General features: G+C 42.2%; 1 long non-coding RNA gene across 1 annotated transcript; it reads left to right on the top strand.

The window, feature by feature from the left end:
• Positions 1 to 20,440: 20,440 nt before the first annotated feature.
• LOC129338360 (uncharacterized) lies at positions 20,441 to 24,033 on the top strand. The gene is made up of 3 exons (XR_008597941.1): positions 20,441 to 20,643; positions 21,900 to 22,381; positions 23,712 to 24,033. It is a non-coding gene; the product is annotated as an uncharacterized LOC129338360 (long non-coding RNA).
• The last annotated feature ends 330 nt before the right edge of the window (positions 24,034 to 24,363 follow it).

The following is a 24,363-nucleotide window of genomic DNA, read 5'->3' as shown; positions in this document are numbered from 1 at the left end:
TAACTACTCCCAGTTGGGGTCATGGGGGTCCCCACCCTCCTCACACTGGCATAGTTGATCTTTTGCCAGCAGAAAGAGACCCAGCTTAGAGAGAAAATACACATTGCAAAGTACTTGGGGACGCTGAAGTGCAGGATTTTATATGTAGTCCTCTGTTCACGTGCAGGCTGTATCTTGCTCAGCACACATGCATGCCACTTTCATGGGAGCTCCTTTTGTGTGATTGCATTTGCAAGCGAGTATGAATGCCAGTTCTGTTTTCACACCAAGAATTCTCAGGGATGGATGGCTCCTCTGACTTGCCAGTTTGCATTTCTTTATGGTGTGAAAAAGTATCAAGATCTGCATTTCAATGAATGGATGTTGGATGTGGGGGAAACTGGGAATTTGGCAGTTGTAAATAGAGAATTTCTTTATCAGTGAGTGTGAGTGTACTCACACAGAGTAAATGGAAGTGTGACTGGCAGAGCAAGTGTATGGGAAGTTGGAAGGGGGGACACGTGGAATGGGGTTGACGTGAACATCCCTGGTACTTTATAACATGTATTTCCACCCTTAAATGCTAGGTTTGAAATGTGTTATAGCTATTTGCGGGGAGCGAATGGATTGCAGTGGCCATTTGATCTCATTCTTTTTAGTATACACATCAACATGATGCTTCTATCAGAAAACAGTAGGCCACAGCATCTCTTAATTTGTTTTCCATTTGTTCTCCACTAACAGTGCAATAAGTATGCAAAGTCTAAACTCATTGAAATCAATGGACTTAGCCTGGAGTAGCTCTGCACAGAATTGTGCTGTGAAACTCCATTGCTGTATGTGACTTGACTCACTTACTCAAGTGATCCATCCTGCAGAGCCGGTCCGCCCATTGAGGCCAGCCCGGCAGCTGCCTCAGGGCGCTAAGGCGCCGGAGGGGCGCCGGCCCAGGGGCAGGGGCACGCGCCACGGAGCTGCCACCGCCACCAGCGGCCAGGAGCGTGTGCTGGTGGTGGCAGCATGGGGCAGCTAAGTGGCCAGCCTCCCATTGTTGCTCTGTGGGCCAGGCGCAGCCAGCGCCCAGGGCGGCCAGCTGCACCTGGCCCACAGAGCAACTGAACGGGAGGGCTGGAAGGCCCCCCACGTGCACACCAGCCCTGCATGATGACATCACACGCAGCCTCAGGTGCCAGCGACGCTGGAGCCAGCCCTGCCATCCTGTATACACCTAGTGCTGTACACCTTATTCATTCTGATGTTTGCTTGTCCACAAAAAGGTAACAGCCATAGTTGCATGATGTATACAGAAGTACATTGCATACCTATTCCCTCCAGGAGGATTGTATATAGTACAAAGGATATAAACAGGCAAGAGAGAAGATTCCAGTCTTCTACTGTGCTCTTCTTTAAAGAATATGCCATCTGAGGATATTCTATGTGTCATGTAATAAATTAAGCCAAGGTTGTCCTGTTACATGAAGCCATACAAGGTGGTAGTGACAATCATGATAAAAATTAGGAAATATTGTCACCCGATATGCAAACATTTCTAGTGTTTAAAAAAAGCCCAAAACATATATGATTGCACAACGGATATCTTGGCTTTATCGAAATCTAAGAGCAGAGCAGTATAAAGCAATACAGCTGTAGTTTCCAAAAATGATAAATATTTCATAGGATTTATAAAGTTAATAAAGTTCAGGGTGAAGGATACTGGAAATGTAGATTTGCCGGTGTGGGCCCTATATGTTAGTTGGGAGTGTCTGAATGTTATCACATAACAGAAACAGCGATGAAACTGACATACACTCTTACTGAGTGTACACTTGGAAAGGACCCAGGCTTGAATCCTTTGCTTTCTACTTGCATTCATCTTCATTCCTTACAGAGGCAATTCTCCACTGTAGAGCATATGCTGCTCTGGCACTAGATTTACATAAGACCAAAGCCAGTAAGCACATGACACTAGAGGAATGCATGGTCCACAGCAGAGCACTACCTCAACAATGAACAATGAGAAGAAGTAGAAAGACGGTATAGGATCCAAACCCCAATGATCAACCTAATGGGTTGTTTAAAGGCTATGGTTAATGTCAAAGTTGGGCCCTGTAAACTTAATATAAAATATGCTTGCAGCTATTAAAACTGTTTTTCCCCCAACACTTGTGGGATCTCCCAGCACATGCTGTCTGACATGTCTGGTTGACAGATGAGCCCTGGGAGTTCTGTGCTTGGAACTCAATTCTGACACAGGAAGGGGTTAATTCAGATTGAGATCACAACGTGTGGGGAGAGGATACTTAAGTCTCTCCCCCCCACACTTGAAACCACCCCTGCGAGCCATTATTCAGCCCACTGGGAAAGTCTGCCTGCAGCATATGAGCAGCACATCAGTATACTGTAAGATTCTGCACCTTAAATTTGAGGCCTCTCTTGTCATAAAAGTAACCCAAATGATTAGTTTGGCTTCACACAGAGTGGAATCTGAAGGTGTGAGTATTTTGCACTCTGAATGCCCAAATAAACGGGAAAACATGAGCTTTACTTTCTTAAAAAAATAGATCAATGCCATAAATTCCCGTTATTTTACTCAGGGTTGCTGAAAAGGCATAATAAAAAAAATTGGCAATAAAGTATGTTGATGTAGTAAAACTACGGACATGGAACCAAAAAGTAATCCTATTTTTATGTTACTTGCCCCCCTAGTTGAAGTTCAGGGTAACAGCTGGAGAGATTGTTTCCTGCCAGCACTGAAGCTGGAGTACAGCTGGGCTTATATAGTATTTAAAGTTCTTCCCCCCAAATTTTGTACCCTTCCAATAACACATAATTTAAGCTGAAGTTTGCAAATGTTAGACACCAAGAAGACATTTTGAAAGCCGTGCAAGACCTTATTCTAACATATGCCCCTATCCAATTACTTTCTAGTAAATCAGACAAGTAGCCCATCAAAGACATGTATTGTTTATCTTCTCTGTACATTTTTATTTCACTCTTCCTCCAAGGAGCAGCAAGCAGCACACATAATTTCCCCCTTCCTACTTTATCTTTCCAACAACCCTGTGAGGTAGGTTAGAATGAGAGAGAATGATTGGGCTAAGAAGATCACCCCATGAGCTTTAGGGCTGGGGATTTAAATCCAGGGCTCCTTTCACAGCAGGGTGATTTTCCCTGGTAGTCTAGTTGCCAATGTGATTATGTGTGAAATCATGCTTGCAGCAGAGATTCCAGATAGCGCAGAGTAGTCCATTTTCTCTCCATTTTTAGCAATGGTTTCCCTTTCTGATCTAATGTGTATCAAAGCCACACACACTCTGTGTTCTCATGTGATAGTCAGGATTCTCTGGCCACCTGGTTGTTGTTGTTTTCCGGGTGTGTGGGTAATGCAGCACTGCATAGAAATAACATACCTTTTTAAAAAAAAAACTTTTAAAAAATTCATCTATTTGTAGACACCTGAGGGTACCCTCCCCTCTGTTTAAAAGACAAGTGATTCTCTTCCATTATGCTAATTGTTGTCAGGAACTGGCCCCTGGCTGTCATCAACAAATGAAACGAGTAACTGACACTTCAATGAACTCCTGCAATTACACCGTTTTCCTTCAAACACAAGAAACTGCTCCTGCCAATAACGATAGCATCCTACCAAGGAAATACAGTTTTGTAACAGGTTTAAAATAGAGTTGTGGTTTTTGTGTGTGTGGAAAGAATGGGCTGTTAACAGTCGGTGCACAAACAGAGGACGGTGTCATGTGGAAACATGAAAAAAAGCACCAGTTGCATAGTTGAAATGTAGGAAATCCTTGGTGTGAAAGCAGCCATATTCTTACAGGTTCTAGTCAGACAATTTAACCACTACACCACAGTGGTGGCAGCAGAGGGCTCAAGCTCATCTTACTGTACTTCTTACAGTATTTTAAAGTAGAGACTGAACATAAGATTTTTTTACATGCAGGCTTTCCACAAAGTATGCAAAACTAAACTATTCAAGAGGGCTTTTTTACACAAGTAATACATCTGTGCTATAAGGAAATGGTTCAGAGAGATTCTTTCATAAAAGGATGTGAACTGTATATTACTGGGTACTGTCTGTTGCTGAAAGTGTGCTCCTACTAGGTAGTTTCTGCATTGTTAAACTGCTTATGTTTTGTTTCAGCATAGTTTCAGCTCAGTATCAGATTTCTGCTAGTTTTTTCAAATTTGCGCAATCCATACACTATTGTTTATTGAATGTCCCAGCTGTTGATCATATTGCCTTACACTGTATGATCCACCTTGAGCTTCAGTGAGAAAGAAAGATTATAAATAACCAAAATGGTGATGATGTCTGTGCTCTGAATCCAAAGTATTTGAACTTGTGGAAGTCAGTAGCATTTCTACACCCATCACAGTGTTTGTGAAAATGCCACAGCCTTCTCTATCCATTCTGAAATCTGAATTTGTGAGACAACTGTTTGCATACCAAGGCATAATTCTCAAAAGACGTGTGGCCAAAGATTTGATTGGGTTTGCGGACTAGCAAAATGCATGCACTCATTGTTGGATATTGCTACAGGAATTCTTTTCATTGTGCTATAGGAATTCTTCTCAATTGGATTATTCTGTGCAGACAGGACAATCTACAGCAAACAATGGTGTAATATACAGTGATGGATGTAGCTATGCATTTGGAGGGAGGACCTTTATCTTACAGGCAGTCCCTGGAAAATAGAAGCCAGGCCTTCTAAATTATGAGTGGTGGGCGGATTTTACAGCCAGAGTGAAGTTTTTCTTTGATGTGTTGATTTTTCTTTCTAGGAATGAATTGCAGCCATTCACAGGTATAGGAGAAAGTTATTTGAGTACACTATCTGATTGGGGACTTCCCTTGCCTTTTCTCTGCCTGTTCAGATTAAGATGAAGAGCTCATTTCTCTCTCTCAGCTGTGTACTACATTCTAGTTCTATTTTCTGCATCCTATAGATCTTGGGGCAGTTTTGCCTTCAGGCTCCCCACCCCCCATCTCTGCCTTTCCTCCTTGCCTCCCAGGCCACTTCTGTGAGCAAAATAAAAGTAATATTTTGTCAGTGTACCGTAAAATATAGCAGGAACTAACTACAGCTGTTGTTTCTTGTCCTTTCTGTAAACCTCTTCCAAGATCACCAGTTCAACATTTCCCTCAGTGCTGCATTTCCCTGAATTCCTGATAGCCCAAGATGAACTCAACAAGGCACTAGAGAGAACAAATTATTCTTTTTAACAGCATAAGCAAAATACCACTGGCTGTAGATGTTGTTAACACTGCAAGGGGAGATTCTTGATGCATGGGCTCCTGCCGAAATAATTTGGGGAAGGGGGGCAAAATCTTTTAATGTTGCCTATTGACCTAGCCATATACGTTGGGTGCTGCTGATACCATCTTTGATGAAATACTATCTTCAGTATGTGACTGTGACTCAGTAGCTGTCTTCTGCTTTTTGAAATAACAGCTATCCATGCCTATACCTCAAAAAAAAAAAGTGAATGAGGAGGTGGTTCCCCTAATGCAATTTAAATTACTGCTTAATTATTTAACCCCAAGCTATATGCTGTGGTCTCAGGGGAGCACCCACAATCTTATTTCTTATCTTTCCCCTTCAATTGCTTCATTGACCCTAAATAGCTATTTTGTGAGCACTGGATCACAGAAAACCTCCTCTGGCCTTATAATCTATGTACCCAACCACCTCAGTACATCCAGGTTATTGGACAAAACAGCCACCTTTTCCTCCTCCCAGTCTCAGCATATAGCTGGGTTGCTCTCTATAGGGTTGCCAGGTCCCCTGGGGGTGAAAGTGGGGGATAGAGAGGTTGGCTGGGGGGACGGATACTTATCTTGCACTCAGGTGCACTGCTTGCACTCTGGAGCGCCCCATGTCGAGCCAAGAATGACATAATTCCCAGTTTGACACAGAAATAACTAGTTGGTCATGCCAGGGCCTGATTGAGTAAAAATCGACCCTAGACACTCTAAATTGGGGGCTGACTTTTACTCAGTCATGGGCATGAACTGTCACTTCCGTGTTGCGCCAGGAATGACACAGGCGTGCTCTAGAGCACACTTCACCCCCATTGCCACATTCCCGCACCTGGAGACAGGAGATCCCCCACCAGGGGACTGGCAAGCCTATTCTAAAGATAAATAAATGGATGCCCATAATAATTCAACTTTAAAAGGGTATCATAACTTGTAAAACTAAATGGAAACAGGGTTTATTCTATGCCTTTTCCCCCTAGTGCACAAGCTGCAGGCATAGCACCCACTTCCAAACTCTTTGTAATAGAAAGGGATTAGGAAAGAGAAGGAAAAATTAAAACAAATAAGGGAATAGCAGACAAGCAACCAGGTGGAAGGATGTGGCTTGAAAAGAATGGGGGTAGTAAGGAGACATTTCACTACAAATTACTTGGGGATATTATGTCCTTTCCCAAATCTTTAATTTATAATTGTGGTGATTAGGATTTTCCTGTGAACTATACTCAAGATTTGGTTTATAGTTACTGTTACAGAAAAACAGTGATTACTGGAGGATCTTCATAAAATGCCTTATCAAAAACCACATTGATGTTGCTTGTAAGAAGGAACTTGTGTTTCAAATAAGGTCTAGGTCATAAACTTAATTATATTGAGTATAATAACTGTCCTTCAGTTCGTATGGAGGAATACCTAGTTCAAGCTATAAAGCCTCATTCTGGAAGTTTGAGATGTTGTTGCCCCACAAAGATCCTTTGCTAACCTGAACCTTCCAGAGATTTAGCCGTGTGATAGGAGGCTTCTTCAAATGTGAGTTCTCCAGGATAGGGGAAGGACAAAACTAATACTGACCAACAGAAACAAAGCACCAGGAATCCTGGGAAGTATGGTATGAAACTTACAGAGGCCTGCCCTTTGCTGCAGCTGCTGTTATAATGACTTGGTTGTCTTCATGAGGTGTGAGTTTGAAAGGAGAGCCTTGGCAGGATTCAAACAAAGAGGTGAAATTTACTCAGGTAAACCTGGAGGGCTTTTGTATGAAAAACCACTACTGCAGAGAGATACTGAAACTAAAACGTAGTAGATTGTGCTTATGCAGTTTATATTATCATTGTATGTATCGGGTGCCTATAAAACTTGCAGAAACAGTAGCACCATTAGATCAGGACTAAGCTTCTGCTGGTCCTCTCAGCTCTCCTCAAGAAAAGTGCAGAGAGGCCTAGTCTCAAAGCTGGAGCCTACTATTCTAGCACCAAGAGTGGTCAGAGATCACTCTATCAGTGCTTCTTTTTATGTAGTTGGAGTGTGTGTGTGTGTTTAATGTGTCTGTGTGTACATTTAAACAAGGGCTGATGGAGCAGAGTTATTTTCTGTTGCCCCACAGGGTCACACCACAACCAACAAGTTAAAATTGAAAGAGCTTTCGGCTAAACATTAGGAAGAGCATCCTCAGTGGAACAGGCTTCCTTAGGAGATGGCGGGCTTTCTTTCTTGGAGGTTTGTAAGAAGAGGCTAGATGACCTTCTGATTCTATAACTCCGTATGAATTTAGATAGATCATGAGAGGGAGAGCAGGAGGGGATAAGCCAGTGCTAGGTTCTCATGGCCCTTTCTTATATGCCCAGGGTAATGCCAATCACCACTCTGGAGTCAAGAAGGAGTTTTCCTCCAGGCCAGATTGGCCAGGGATCCTGGACATTTTTTTGCCTGTTCTGGGCATGGAGTAGTAGTCACTGGGGGAGTGGAAAGGAGGTAGCTGTGAATTTCCTGCATTGTTCAGGGGGTTGTACTAGATGACCCTTGGACCCCTTCCAGCTCTATGCTTCTAAAATATATTTTCCAGAGAATTATTCAGGCAACCATTAGGGTTACCAGCCTCCAGTTGGGGGCTGTAGATCTCTTGGAATTACAATTTATCTTTAGACAACAGAGATCAGTTTCCCTGGAGAAAACGACTGCTTTGGAAAGTGGACTCCATGGCATTATACCCTCTCCTCCCCAAACCATGCTCTCCCCAAGCTCCACCCCCAAATCTCCAGGAATTTCCCCAACCCTGAGGTGGCAGCCCTAGCAACCATAATACATTCCAGTAAAATAGCTGTTGTGTTAATTTGTTACAAGAGTCCTGTAAATGGTTTCTTGTCCCATCGAGCTTATGCCACTATCTTAGTCTTTAAGGTGCCAAAAGAGTCCTTTCTGTTTTTAATGGCAATCAGGCCTTCTTAAAGGAGTAGTAGCACATCACTGTTCTACGGGAGTCTCTAAAAAACTGGTAAATTTTTGTACTTCAGCGCCATGTAGAATCCTTGATAACCAATTTACACATAGTGGAAGCAGCCACCCTAATTTTCTAGTGGTGAGTAACTTCTAGGCTTGTCAATTGCCTGACCGTGGCAAGTAAACCTCTGCCCTCAGTCCCAACCCACTCTTGAGAAATGGAGGAGCAGAAGAAAAATATCTGGAAAACAGCCTCCATAGTGATGCTCTAGAAATTTCCCCATGTATCTATAGTCAGTCAGCTTATCTTTATCACATTAGCAAATAAGCCATAGCAACAGTACAAGATAAAATCATGCATCCATCAAAATGAAATCAAGAACTATCTACACATTTTCATAGAAAATATTAAAATACATAATAATCATTTAAAATATCTAATAATAAAACCACCTTACAATCCAATGGCTAATGACCCAGAGTAGAGCAGTTAGTATGCGGGTCAACCATGCTTGCATCAGCACACCCTTATTATCTTCTTTACCTTTATGATGACAGCAGCAGTATCTAGTAAAGATTACAGGAAATTCCTAGAGTGTCACAATGACACATCTTCCCCACATTTTCCCCTGGGCACCGTCCTCAATTTATAGCATACAGTATCCATTGCACAGTGCTTAAGATTTCTTACATGTTATCAGGGCTTTTTTTCAACAGGAACGCAGTGGAACGGAGTTCCAGAACCTCTTGAAAATGGTCACATGGCCTTGACTACGTGAGGAGAGATATATAGAACTATTATAAAAAGATAGAATGAGTAATATATATAGAGAATAAGTCAAATTGTTTGATATAAACGAATGTATGATCTATATGGTTTATGATATATAGAAATACCTGAAATTGAAAAATTGGGATAAATTGTTTATCTAAGATGGAAACAAAGGCTTACAGTTTGGGCATATAATGTTAAAAATAGTTAAGGATGTACTGCTTAGAATAATGGAGAATATATATTTGTTTTAGATAGAGGAAGCTAATAAAAGTAAGGGAAAGGGGACAAAGGGTTGGAAAGCTGTTGGAAGTCAACAAAAAGGGGGGGGAAAGGGAGGGGGTTAGAGATGAAAAAATTGGGGAAAATTGAATGTAAATGTGGAAATAATGGATTCTAACCCAATAAAAAATTTTCAAAAAAAAAAAAAAGAAAATGGTCACATGGCCGTTGTCCCCACCCCCTGATCTCCAGATCTCTGTCTGGAGATCAGGGGGCGGGGACACCGGCCATGTGACCATTTTCTCCGAGGGCAACCCACTGAGTTCCACCACCTCTTTTCCCAGAAAAAAAAACCCTGCATATTATTATCTCTCAACTTAACACACTTCACAGGGTCATTGTCAGAATAAGAAGGAGAGGAAGCCATGTAACCACCCTGAGATAGCTGGTGGGATAAAAATATAATAAATAAATAATTTAAAACTTTCACCCCTACTGCCTCACTCGAGGTGTAGCATTTGCCCATACATACATATATGATGGATGAGCTTGTTAATTCTTATGGAAAGAATTAACTCCAGTAGGTGGCACTCCAGTATAGAGACCATAGTGCTTTGGTTCAAATATTCCAGTTAATCTAGTTACAAACCAATATTTTATGGTGATATTTGTAAAATGTATGTTGTAATACGAGATAGTAGAATCCTAAGATGGTCATTTGTGTCACTGCAGGTGGGAGATAAAATTTTTGAATACTACTCTACTTTTTCTTTTTTTAAAAGCTCCTTACAAATTGAAAACAAAAACCCTAGCATTTTAGGGAGAAAATCCTCCTTCTTCCTGAGTATGTTTTCTATGAAATAGATATTTTTATGCAATAAATATTTAAAAAGCAACCCGCCTTTAGTCTGAAGTAGTACAGTGACTTATCTTCTGCCACATCTTTCTTACCTCCTAATGCTGCATGTATAGACCAGGCCTCAGACAAGCCTGGGAGAGAGGGTGGTATAAGAATGTCCTTACATTAGACAGAAGAGAAATGCATCTCAAGCACCCATGCTGCTGTTGCCATGCCAACACTGAGTCTGTGCCTGACAGTACCTCACCTCTGCCCATCTGACTGGGTCTTATCCCATCCAGAGTGCATTCAGAGTGCCATTTTAAGTGGAAGACTTCTGGATCCTGGTGCAAGGCATGCAACAGCGAGGTTCAGATTCTGCAGCTCCACTGCCAGGTCTCCCATGCCTGGCTGTGAATTGGTTTAATCTCAGCTGGCAACTGTGAGCAGCTAATAAATCCTCTCACAGTGGTATCTGGGATTATGCTAAACACAGCAATTTCTTTTGCTCTCGTGGATCGATGCACCTGTATGGCTACCAAAGTTACAGCGCCAAGAGGATTCCTTGCATAAAAGCCACCGCTCACAGAAGTATAAGATTAGCAGTTGACCTTATTGACTCATACACATCATGAAGCCTCCAGTCTGAACTCAGTGGCTGCCACAGATAATAATTCACTTCATTTTCTGCTTCGTTCTAGCAGCATCCTGGAATTGCATTAGTCAACTCTTTTGACACATATGCAGTTCCTGTTGTACAATGCATTTTTCCATCCCTCTGAGAACATGATGTATGGTTAGATCGCTGTTTGTCATTAATGTGGAAATTGATCAAACCTGTAATTTTTGTGTTTGTGAATAATATTCCAGTCTTCAAAGACTTTAAGGACCCTGAGGATTTGTATTCAAATGCCATACAGCAGGATGGCCAACATGCAACCTATAAGGCAGATATAATTTTTCTCTGGCTTCATAGCAAATCAGCTATACCAGATTTTGGAGACAGAGTAAATTTTTCACAGAGTCTCAAAAGTCAAGTTGTAAGAAATAAAGCAAGTAAAAACCAAATGTTATAATTCCCACAACCTAGAGACTAATACAAGCTGTTTGAATCCACTTTGATATATTTTGATTTATCTCCTAATTCACTATGAAAGAATAGTGTGTGTAATTTCCATATCTGTTTGATACTGTTTATTTAACCAGTTGGTCATTTGATCCACTATGCCGCTCAATTCAGTAGATGCTTACGAGAATTTTGCTTGCAAAACCTTTAAATTGGGAAACAAAGAAAACTAGGGATGGACAAAAACCTCAAGTAAATTTTTTTTCTTCATATTCCATCTGATCCCATATGAACACCCATCCTTACTGACCCTTCATGTTTTGCTCATGCCCATTTTTTCTTACAGTTGCACAGCATCATGGGTATCATAATCTGCAATAGCTAGATAAACAGAATCATACTATTTATTCTGCTATTCTAGACAGGAATACCTGTAAATTAGTATGGGATTGTAAACAGACATTTAGCTGATGTCTTGTAGCTGGCAAGACTTTCTTCCAACTGAGCAACAACAGAAGATTTTGTAAAATGGAAGACAGTTTGTTCTTTTCTCTCTTTTTTCCCAAGTTTTCATTGAACCACAATTGAATAATCTTTTTATGGGCAGGAGGTTTTTTTTTTTTTAAAGCCTGTTCATTTTTATGGACTTCATTATCCAGCTGACCTAGTATAATGATTCAAAAAGTGAACACATTCAAATATGATCATATGCAAGTATAGCAGCAAAACAAAGATAGAATCCAGCAGAAGAAATACAATTCTAGAGGAGTTTCATAAACTTGCAGCAACATATTCTGTCTCAGTGACCTCCACATTCTGCACCCTGGTTCTTTTATAGAAGTGATTAGGCCTTAAACCTGCAAAAAACTTTGTATTTGGATTCGGATATTGCTAATTTCAATCAAAGCTACTGCAGATAATCTCTCTCTCCATCCCCAAACCCCATCCTCTCCAGGCTCCACCCACCAAATCTCCAGGTATATAAAGTCCCAACTTCCAACTCACCAGTTCAAAGACCTCAGATATTAAGGTATAGAAAGAACCTCTAGGACTTGAGAAAGGGACATTGACATCAAGGTAGGGACACTGGCAGAGGTACTTTGGAATGGGACTATAGACAGGGGGGACTTTCAAGTCTGCAGAATACTTTGTGATATATTTATTTATTTGCTATTTAAAAACTAGGAGCAAGCATGGTGCTTTATCCGTTTCAGCCATCACCCGCAGCTCTGTCTTGCCCACGTGTTGACTGATATAACCTATAGTGTAACACTAGTTGACTCATTCGCTGGGGTTATACATTCAAAGTTGGTCTTGTTTCTGTAACATTTATAGAATGGGTCCTATTTCCTTCTCACCTTATCAATAGGGCTTTCAGGAAGAAAACTATATAAAAAAGAATCCATTAAAATGCCCAACCAAATATGTTTTCTTTAGAAATTAGTGGTTAAGAGTGGCAGGACTCTAATCTGGAGAACCGGGTTTGATTCTTCACTCCTCCGCTTGAAGGCAGCTGGGTGACCTTGGGTCAGTCATAACTCTCTCATTGCTCTCTCAGCCCCACCCACCTCACAGGGTAATAGTTGTGGGGATAATAATAACACACTTTGTAAACTGCTCTGAGGGCCAAGCTACACATGACGAAAGACACTTGCCTGGCAAGTGGATTGAGTGGAGGGCAAGTGAACAGGGAGAAATACACTTGCCATTCAAGTGTCATTTGTCACTTGTAGCTTGGCCCTCAGTGTGGCATTAAGTTGTCCTAAAGGATGGTATATAAATTGAACGTTATTATTATTAAATTGATCCGACTTCTACTTCATGTTGGCCTTTAAAAGTCAGCTAAACACAGAAGATTTACAATGCTTCTATAAAGAAGTCAGACACAGGTTCTATAGGCCAGGGGCCAGCAACCCCGAGCACAAGTATCAACATCAGCACATCAGACCATTTTGCTTGACACCCAGGACCAGATCTCCACCCAAACAACTGAAGCACTGACAGCACTACTAGACCCAGGAAAAGACAACAGGCATAGTGTAAGCCAGTCATTGCTCCCCCGTCTCATACAGCTACCAACCAGCTCCAAGGTGAATCTCTGTTAGCAGCATGCTGGCTTAGCTTGCTCCAGGCATGTCTGATCAAGTTCAACCCACATCTCCCCAACCCCCATCTTCACAGGTGCCTTTTCCCCCCAACACATGGCCTACCCATGCTGTAGAGCGTAGGAAATCCTGGCTCAACAAGTCCAGGAAGATCTTCAAACAAAGAGTGTTGAGCTATGATCTGAATGCCATTCACAAGACTGACAGACAAAGGGGGGGGGGATAACTAAAATCTCATACACTTATATAAACACATTTTTTTAATTTATTTATTTGCTTGCTTGCTTACTTGCTTTGTTTATACCCTGCCTTTCTCCCCAGCTTACATAGTTTTCTTCTTCATTTTATCCTCACAACAACCCTGTTTGGTAGATTTGGTTGAGTGTGAGAGAGACTGGATCAAGATCACCCAGCAAGTAGAGTGGAGATTTGAACCTGGGTCTCGCAGCTTACCCCACCACACCATGCTAGCTCATATGATATATCTTCGTCACAATTTTAAACCTATTTCTAATTATATAACTAACATGGCACCAAATCAATAGATCCTTTGGAATTCTTCCGAAGGGCTAGGGAATGGGATATCTAAATAATATTTAGCACCCTTGCCACTTTTAAAAAAGGAAAACATGGCTGTTGATCTGCTTTTAAAGTCATTTCAGTTTGTAGAGTATATCTGCTTATAGCAGTGGTTGTAGCTGAGGAATAATTATTTCAGGGAGCTGAATGCGGTAACAATGCCTGTGTGCCTAGGATGCACACATTCATCCCACTTCTGCCTCTGTTGACATGTTTATCAAAATCTGTTTGATCAGTGACAGCAATGAGCCTACTTGGGCCCTGGTGCTCTAACAAATCTTCAACTCTTAAGAGCACATGAAGCAGCCAAGTTCTTTGGTTCATGTGGCTCAGTTTTTTTCTGTTCTGAGGGGACAGTTGCTCTCCAGGGTTACAAGCAGTGAAAAGTCCTTTGCAACACCTGCTTCTTGAGATCCTTGAACCTGGGATTTTCTGTGTGCAAAGCATGAGCCACAGCTTCTCCTAGAAATGTCCTATCAACTGTCTCCAAGCAAAATTGCTATACCCAAATAGGTATTTTATTTGTGAATACAAATAAATGCCCCGCACATAAGCCAGCCCTGAATCTTAAATCAAAATGAATACTGGCATTCTTCTCAGATCTATAAAACTTTCTCTTTTTTCTGGAGTGTTGCATTTCAGGCATTCCTTGAATTTGCAAACACACCCTGCAGATATCATACATCATTTCCTGCCTTACGGTAACAGCATTTTAAAAAGCTGGACATTTGCTGACTAACATGTCCCAGTTCAGTTATTCTGCCCACATACACACACATATTCTGTAAGAGCTTACAAAGTGCTTTCTGACCCTCCTGATAAGAAATATTATTGCAAAAAAGAAAATGTGATATTGCATTGTTTTATATTTTGTAACATTGGCTTTCATAGATAACACTAAAACATAAAGTGAACTTAGACAATGGTGATGATGAGAATACATGTTAAAGCAAAGATGAGAAACTTGGTAAATATTGATACTGGCCAGCAAGTCTTAAAATGTTCCTAGGCCAAGCTAGAAAATATACAAATAGGTTGTATCAGATCTCCAGCAGGACAGTTGCTCACCCACTCCCACACTTTGACAACTGTAGGACAGCACCAAAGCCTTCAGCAGGATTTCCCCCTCTGGCTCTTATTTATGCATTCTTGAGATGAGTTATAAGGCCTCAGATGCTCATACCAATCAGATTGAATGCTCTGCTCTGGCAATCAGATTGAAGCTCAGGCTCCTTATTTGCTGCACCACCATGGAGGCTTGCCAGAAGATGGAATTGCTTTTGTGTGCCACCCAGTGCTACAGATCAGAAGACAGTACTGCTGATACCAGGTAATTGTTGTCAAATAATCTAAGAGGCAAATGGGATTTCACCTGGCGCTGTAAAGCCTTTGCCTGGCTGAATCTTGGACTACACAAGACCTGACCCTCTCACTGACACCCACACAGCCTCTGTAGCATAGTGGTTAAGTAGCTGGGCTGCAAATCAGCAGTCTTTTAGCTCAACTCCCACTACGAACTCTACCAGTGGCCTTGGGTAGGCCACTTCTCTCAGCCCTGGCTCCCCAACTGTATTGTGGAGATTATAATAACATTGCCTTTGTTCACTGCTCAGAGTGTAGCACTAATCTGTCCAGAAATGTGGTATATAATCACACTGTTCTTGTGGTTGTTGTTATTTGCCTAAGTGTCACAGGGAGAAATTTGGATCAGGACTGTGGCATGAAGGAAGAAGGGGCCTCACCCCCTTCCATACCATTTTCCTGACCCAAAATGGCCCCAAGAGGCATTATTGTGGGGCTGGACATACACTGAGAACCTCAAACTGACTCATGGAGAAATGTCTCATGTGGTTTGGGCCTTATCAGTAACTTCTTGCTTGACACCAAGATGGTAGGCTCTCCTTTGGAGGTTTTTAAGCAGAGGCTGAATGGCCATCTGTCCGCAATGCTAATTCTATGACTCAGTATGAACTTAGGCAGATAAAAAGAGGGAGAACAGAAAGGGATGCGCTAATGCTCAGCTCTTGTGGTCCTTTCTTATGTGCCTAGAGTAATGCCAATGAGCACTTGGGGTCAGCAAGGAATTTTCCTCCAGGCCAGATTGACCAGGGATCCTGGAGGGGTTTTTTCCCCTTTCTCTGGGCATTGAACAGGGCTCACTGGGGGAGTGGTGGAGTGGTGAATTTCCTGCATTGTATAGGAGGTTGGACTAGATGGTCTTTGAGGTCACTTCCAGGTCCCTGATTCTAAGATCTCTCCATTGAGGTTGCCTCCAGTGACCCCTGAGCCTCAAGCCCTGCAATGAAAATATTCTAAATGCTGAAAAGGGGAGAGGAAATAACCTGATATTATACAACCAGAATAAGTTGTGGGAGCTAAACAATCTTACACAAATATGTTAATTAACATAATGCATTTTGATCACAGAATTTTGGATTTGTAATACAGAATTCCTGGACCCTTCTGGAGCTAGTGAAATACTGTATACTCTGCACAGTTAAGTGTGTTAAGAAAGTGGTGCAAAGTTTTCCAGAGAGAAATTGGTCAACAGGAGTCACACAAAACTGGATGGAATAAATGGAAGGAATTTAAAAGATTATTGCTTCTGTAAGTCTTAATGAAGGCAAAGAGTGGTTGCAATTGAAGCATCCCACAGTTTAGACACTACTGAACTTTCCAAAATGGTAAGCAAATCCCGTTCTTATCAATGCACAAAGGTCTGAAAACAGTAAACAGTGCAGTCCGTTATTAAAACACATATATGCATAAAGGTGTGGCCCGCAGAGTTTTTGATGTCGCAGATACTGCATCAGGAACTGATTGGATAATAATCAGGCACCATCAGTTCCTAATGCATTGCCTTCAGCATCTAAGCAAGCATCAGCAAAATTCTTACATTAACAGGTCCAGCTACAGTAGGTTTTAATCTGTAGTTGATACTTTTTTAAAAAAAGAATCAGAAACAGGACAATCTCCACACATAGTATCACTTTACTGTGGGCGACTACACCATTGGGAGACCTGCTTTTTATGCTTTGTTATCTTCACAAGGGGGAAACGGGTATAGAGGGGGAAACTTTGTGATATAAAATGTGTTCTGTTTGAAAACCTTTTCTCCACAATGTATTTGTAGGCACATCTTCCAAGGTGCCAAAAAATTTACCAAAGATATTGACAGCATTAGTGCATATTAATTATTTGCCCCTCTGATGAGCTTATGTATGAGTCTCAGGTGGTGATCTACCCAGGCAGCTTACAAGGCCAGCCCTGTAAAGTACAGCGCCCATGTGCCTTAAGGCCATTTTAGACACGTGGTCTTCAAGGTTAGGCTCCTCAGGTAGGTTGTAGAGCCCCTATAGTCATGAGTCCCTATAGAACCAATTTTAATGGCTTTTTGGAAGAATTTGCTGCTAGCAATTGAGCTTTTTGGGCTTTGGGGGCCAGGATAGGCAGCACACCTCACAACATCAGTTCCAATGTCACTCTAGCACTCCCCCAAATCTCTATGGCAAGACACAGTGACAGCATTCCCCCCCCAATTTTCTCTCCCTGTTGCTCCCTGCAGCCATGGCCAGTTGGAGGCCAGGAAGTCTCCCACTATAGAAGTCCCCATGTCCAACTAAGTCATGCATAGACAGCAAAGATGCCACACTTCCTAGTAGTCTTTGTATGCACACTGAAAGAACAAGAGTATGGTGAAGCAAGGTCCCTTGTTAGAGAGGATTCCCTCTTAGCAAGGGCAGGGCTCTGCCTCATACTATCATGTGACTCCAATGTCATGAGACTGTTGAGTCATGTTACTTTCCACCACATGTTTACAACTTAGTGCCACCTCGGGGTTAAAGGTAGGTCCTACATTTTAAAAGTTTGCAGACCATTATTACTGTCCTGGCATTCTTGAGTTAAAAAAAAGAAATTCTCAGCTCCAGTACCCCAGTGTTAAATATGCTAGATGTGAGTCATGCTTTTTAGAATGTATTGCATCAGTTTCTGTCTTGGTGATTGTGACATATCATGTAACATGATAGAATTCATACTTAATTTTTTTCATTTCATAGGGTTCAGATTTCAGATACATTTCTTGTGGACTCACTGTTTGGTGTTATTAATGGCTCCTTTACTATAATATTCTGACATTTCAATATGCCTTTGCAGTTTGTTTAGTTATTAACACAATTGTGAGATTCTCTCAGCCTGCGGAACCATAAATCAGATTGTGACTGCAGCCTTGAAAGTCACTTCTGTCTTGGAATGTGCCGTGGCTCAGCATGTTGCACTGTACGTAGAACAGTCTCAGGTTCAGTTGCTGACATCTCCAGGTTTGGAATCTCAGTCGGTATCGGGAAGACTGTTCTCTGGCTTGGAGAGTTGCTGTCACTCAGGGTAGAAAATACTGAGTAGATGGCCCAATGATTGGAGTCATTTTAAAGCAGCTTTGTTGTGCTCCATGCCCAGCAAGTGCACAAGATTCCAAGTTTGTTTCAGTTGAGAGAGCCAGTTTATACATACAAAAGAATGCTCATGCAGGCCAAATGAACATGGAAGCCACTGGTTGACTGTACACCACTCCAGACCCAAACATGCTGCTTTATATCAGATGAGACCGTTGGTCCATCTAGTCCAGTATTGTCTCCCTGGACAGACAATAGCCTGCAGGATCTTGGGTAAAGAAAGGTCTTGGAGTGTGTCGATCTGTGATCTCTACTGGAACCTGAATTATGGGCTGGAAGCTAGAAGATACTGCGCTGTTGACCAGCCAGCAGCAGAAGGTGCCCAATACTTGTATCAGGCATGGCAACCCCAGAGGCTTCTTAGTGCCTGCCAGTCACAGGGGCTGGGGTTGCATGCGGTGTGTTTATTCTGTAAAGCTGTGTTGTAATCAGCAGCTGTTAATTTTGCCTTCCAGTCAGATTTGTATTTTGGTGCACCCTAATTTTGTTTGGGGATCATATGTGGGCTCATGCATTTCCTTCATCCCATACCCTATTTTGTCCTGTAATAATAGAGTGTAGTTACATGACACAGTGTTCTCGGATCCACCCATGGAACTGTCCTGAAAAAATGTATTCCTGATTAAAATTTAGATTCTCGACAGGGGGGGGGGCGCCAATTCCTATTGGGACTGCAGCAAATGATGAGAAGGGGCTTAAGCACCCTCCTATGCTGGTTGAAAGGGCCCCAGGGAGCCACTATTTGCCTCACTAGGGAAACTGATGTGTACTGAGGGGCTATATGTAAGTCTCCCTAATGTGCTCATGCATCCTATTAGTACAGTAAGTTTTCCCAAAGGAACAACTCCTTAAAGCCATTTAAAGTTGGGGAAATGGCATGGATAGAGCCCCCCCCCCTGCAAGTGCCATGGGTCCATCTGAATCTGTCCCTGACTTCCATCCAAATTGGTCCCCACGAGCCTGAGAAACTGAACATCAGCCAGGATCTCCCAGCACATATCTGCCTGAAGGGACATGAGGTAAACCAGGAGATGGACCCAGGAACAGTGTGTTATGTAGTCTGGCCCTTGTGATTGTCCTTTTTTAGTTTAATGATGAGCCTTACTTTATATCTCAAATATGTACACCTACATTTAGAGCTTAAGGGAGGAAAGTATGTCAATTATGGCAGCAGAGACCTGCACAAACAAAAACAACGGGGGGAGTCATTCTGAAACTAAGGGAGTAGGCAAACGTAACCTACAAATGTTTGTATGCAAAAGGTCTCGGTGTAAATCAGAATCTTCAAATGACAAAAATATCCCAGTTTAAGAAATAGTAATGTTATCATGGTATGGAAGTCCCATTGGCTTACTGTCTTACTTCATAATGTTCCAGTTACTCAGACATCCCCAAAAGACTTAGCCACTATATCTGGGCCTCAGTGGAAGCCATTGAGAAATTTACTGTCTGTAGCATGTAGCCCATGAATTGCCAAGCATTGGGGTTAGGGGGGACCATAAGTCATGTCAAAGGTGCGAGACAACATCCACTCTCTAGTACACGGGTAGGGAAATCCCAGCATGTGTGCATGCCAAACCATTTTGCTCAACACGCAGGACTGATCTTCCGCCCAAGCAACTGAGATGAGCCCTGGTGTTAGCAGTGCTAGTGACATGGAAGAAGGCAGTGGGCATAGCTTATGGCCATCATTGCCTTCCAGATCTGTGCAGCCTCCCATCAGGTCCAAGGTGAGTCCTTGGGGTACTGCTCCATTTTGTCTGCTGGCAACCCAACATTACATTTTTTAAAAATTGCAAGACACGGCAAAAAGTTAGCCTAGGCCTACACAAGACTTACAAACTGACCCATCACAGTTCACCAGCCAAGGCACAGTGGCTTAGCAGGGACTTGATAAACATCTTCCTTGTACTGCCTGTCTAGATCTGCAAAAGCAGGGTGCTGGTTGTCCAGCATGTTACATGTTTGCCTTGCTAGATCAAGTTACAAAAATTGCTTTATTATAGTGCCTATTCCATGCTGGTGCAGGTAAAAGTGCCCCGATGGCTTTTTAAAGACACAAAAGCCCGTCATGCCTTCTGGGGGCTTTTTGCTTTCCAGCAATGATTGCTGTTGCACTATAGCACAAAAATGTTGTAATAATGTGTTGGCATGATCTTGTTTTGCCAAATTCCCATTTTCATTTTTGTTAAATAAAAGTAATCTAACTCTTTTTTATTGTCAAGATATAAGGGGGAAAGGTGCAGGCAGTTTCTATCCAGATTACCTAGAAAAGAACGGGGAGGGGAAGCTGCAAGACAGCTGAATCAGGGTGAGAACTCTCTGCTCAAGGAGATTGCCTGCGTGCTCCACTGAAAGCAACAAGGAGAAGCATCACTGTGTGGTTGCAGCCCAGGGGGAGGAAACTTCAAACAAAGAAATGGTAGGTGAAGGGATGCGGTGCTTAACCCTTCCCCCTCTGACAACTTTTCCACTCCAAATGGCCTCCCCACCTGCTGTTCTCCCCCCAAGTTTCCAGAAGTGTATTCTCACAAATATCCTGCAGGATTAAAAGCCACTGGTATATGCCGAGGGGGAAGCAGCCAGTAGGGATGGTTAAGCACTCCTCCTTTTTCTGTTCTCCAATCAACTTAAAGGGGAAATACATCTTTGCTGTTGGCCAATGGTTCTGTACCAGGAACTGATGTCATGGCAACATGTGCTTTGATGCCACCCTGTCCCACCTCCAAGCTATTGTGGGAAACCCAGCCACCCTCATACCCTGGGATGCACATGGATTTTGCCATCATGCCCAATAGTACCACCCTGGACTGTTTCAGGCTAGGAAAATGGTGCAGGGGAGACTGAATCCCCTTCTCCATGTGCACTGCAGTCCTGTTCCTTAGCAGACTCAGCATGTGCAGTAAATGAGAACTCACAGCTCGCATGTTACATCTAACATAGGGTGGTCCTCCTCCCAAAGCTGTTTTGATTTTTTTTAAAAAAAAATATGGCATCAGGGCATTTGCTACACAGTAGTAGTGCATACTTAGGGATGCTAACTTTTGAACCAGCCTTGGTAGCTATTCCTTTAAGAGTAATTTGATCAGCTGCAATTAGTGGGTTAGGCTGTTTAGCTGTGGGCCATGAAAGCTTCAGCTGATGGCTGCTGCACACAAAACTTCTCTTAAATACCCAGGAAAAAGCCTGGCTCTTGGGTGGGGGTGATTGGTATGCATAAGCAGGGCTGCCTGTGAATGAAGGAGTGAGCAGCAGAGCACTGGCACCATAGGAAGAGGCACTGAAGGCTTTCCTCCCTATGCAATAACCAAGTTTCCATGTTTGCTCATGAAGGTTCCCAACTGGCTAGGTTTAATACGCAGAAATGGGTAGCCCAAGCTTTTCATGGCAAGGAGCTAAACAACAACTCTTGATAATTGCTTGCTGATCGAACATTAAAGGAACAATGAGAGTGGCCACTTTTAAAGGTCGGCAACCCTCTCCTTTGCCTTTCTAGGAGTAGTCTCCTGCTTAAGACCCTTTTGCCATAGTTGAGCCATCCATTCTTTAGATCTGTGTGTTTTCTGTTTCCACCCTCTGCTTTCTGCTTACCTCAGTCTTTACAGCTGTGTGGAAAGGGGGAGGAGTTCTGGGTGGGACAATGTTTGCTTCTTAACCATTTTGTGTTCCTTTTTCAAGGGTGCTTCCCAGAATGTGTTCTTGTGGTTTATCAGACCCAGATTTGAGGACAAGCTGGAAGATGCCCTATTACCTCACAGTCAGCCTCCCTCCCAGCTGCCCATTTGACGATCAAGTTTGCATGCATACTACATATTCCAGTAAGAGTATGAAATAAAGTTACACCCAAGACATTTGCCCGTGGGATGCCCCATCAGAATGGGTTGTGGATGAGTAATGGAGACCTCCCTGGTTCTGCGAGAACCTCTGTTCCATTTGGTCTAGGGTGTCTCAAAGTTGCACAGATACACAGCATTCTTCCATCCATTCCCCTGGGGCCAACAACTTATTGCCTAAACCAGAGTTGATCTACTCAAAATGCATAGCTCAATGATGACTCACAGAGAGTGCTCCGAGTGTGCTGTCACTCAAGGGCTTTGCACCACGTAATGTTTCTCATATGGCCATCAAGACAAAATCCTCATCCTCTATCCTGCAAATCAGTGAGTATTTTTTCCAAATTAATAAATCTCAAAGATAGCAAAATGAAACCTGAACAGCTTGCTCACAGAGAATTGGGTATTCATAGGTACACTTCTTTAGCTGCTTTGCTCTGAGCATTGGCTTCCCAAAGGTATCTGGTTGGATTTGGATATGGGAAGCTGTACTGAATGGAGTCGGTCTCATCTACCAGAGTTCTTATAGACTTATGTACAGTTAAAGGCAGGGTTGTGAGCATGCTGTGATTCTGTAGGATTGCAGGAGCACAGAACATCGCTCTGGGCATAGAATTTAACCCCTACAGAATCGTGCTTTTTTTTCTTAAAGAAAAAAGAGTCTCTAGACCATATCTTTGCCAGCATATGATTCAAAATGTATGAGCAAAATGTATTTGCTTAAATCTCAAAAACAGTTGGCTAGCTAAATGTTATTTTCAGTGTTTGCAAATGGAGACTTGGTGCAATGCAGAGCTCAGGAACACGCATGAAGCTGCCTTATATGGTCGGAACGGGGGAGCAGGGCAGGATTTGAATCCCTGGCTATGCAGGCCAACTCCAAAGGTTGGGTCCAGACTAAATTGGCAAGTTTTGCTGTTTCTTCCTTCCTTCCTGTGGTCATTCCCCTCACAAGCCCCACTTCATGGAAATCAGTGGGCTGCAGTGGGGAGGGGAGGCAGGAAACTTCCTCTGAGTTGAACCTAGCCAACACTTCTTGAACCTAGCCAACACTTCAAGATTCACATCTTGAACCTAGCCAACAGTTCAAGATTTTTCTTAAAGGCTGCACACCATGTACCCACCACTGACTATCACCAATACAAGACAGGGCCTTTTTAGTGGTGGCACCAAGACTATGGAACGGCTTCCCCAAAGAGGCATCTACTTTACAAATAGCCTTCAATAACAACAGAGAGCCTTCAGCATGTGATGTCTGCCAAGATTCTCATTCTGGAATTTTACTCTTTTCTTGTTTTCTAAAACTTGAGATTCTTGTGGTCTCTCAGTTTTGGACTGTTAAATTTCTAAAATTATTCTAAAATGTATCTTTCTGCTGGTTTTTGAAATATGTGTTGGCTGCACTGGGGTTTTGATAAGAGAGTATTTCATAGAAAGATAACTAAAGTAGAATCTACTGTTGCCAATTCCGTGGGGCAGAGACCCCATCAGTTCAGTGAGGCTTAGATGATTCATTTGCTAGTTAAAATATATAGCCTTCTCCCAAATATTAATACACAAAACAAGCAAGTAGGAGTTAACTTTCAATGTTTATTTAAGAAATAAAAACATTAGGAAAATCTTATTCATCACTAACGATGTCAAAATTAACTTTTAGCGTCATTCACATCAGTTCCAGTTTTCAAGCCACGGGAGACCAACCATCCTGCTCCTTCCAGCAAATTCCGCCCAGTCACTAATTATGAAAGAAAAAGAAAGTTTGCCAACAAAGAAATTAATGAAGAAGATTCATCATTGCCAATTGACTTTACTACTAAGTTAATGGGAAAAATATGAGCAAGGAGAGCCACCCAAGAGGAGAACATTGCCCATATGCACAAAGGAGCTTTATTCCAGAAGACACGTTTAGAAATTTGACATTCAACTTGCTTAATCTAATTTAAAAATATGAAAGTGATTGGTGATAAATAAAACTCAACGTTTGCAAAAAAGATGCTTTGCTACATTCTGCAACCTTTCTCATTACAAAGATTAAGAGCAAGGCTACATGAATTCTGTCCAAGCATGGAATGTGTGACTTGGTATAGAGTTCAGCATTGTAAGATTCTAAGCTTTCTTGTAAAAATACACGTTTCTAGCCCTTATGACTAGCTAGAAACTAGAAACATATATGAACAATTTCTCAACACCAGAAGAGCCTAAAAGTACATCTCAGAACATGTGGGGTACTGCCTATCTATCCCCCTGCTTCAATGGTATTCCCCCATACTGAGTTTTATTATTGTTGGTGGGAGCTATACAATACATTT

Source organism: Eublepharis macularius, chromosome 1 (assembly GCF_028583425.1).
Source record: "Eublepharis macularius isolate TG4126 chromosome 1, MPM_Emac_v1.0, whole genome shotgun sequence".
Taxonomy (NCBI): Eukaryota; Metazoa; Chordata; class Lepidosauria; order Squamata; family Eublepharidae; genus Eublepharis; species Eublepharis macularius.
The sequence above is the reverse complement of the archived record's forward strand: the minus strand, read 5'-3'. Positions and strand labels throughout refer to the sequence as shown.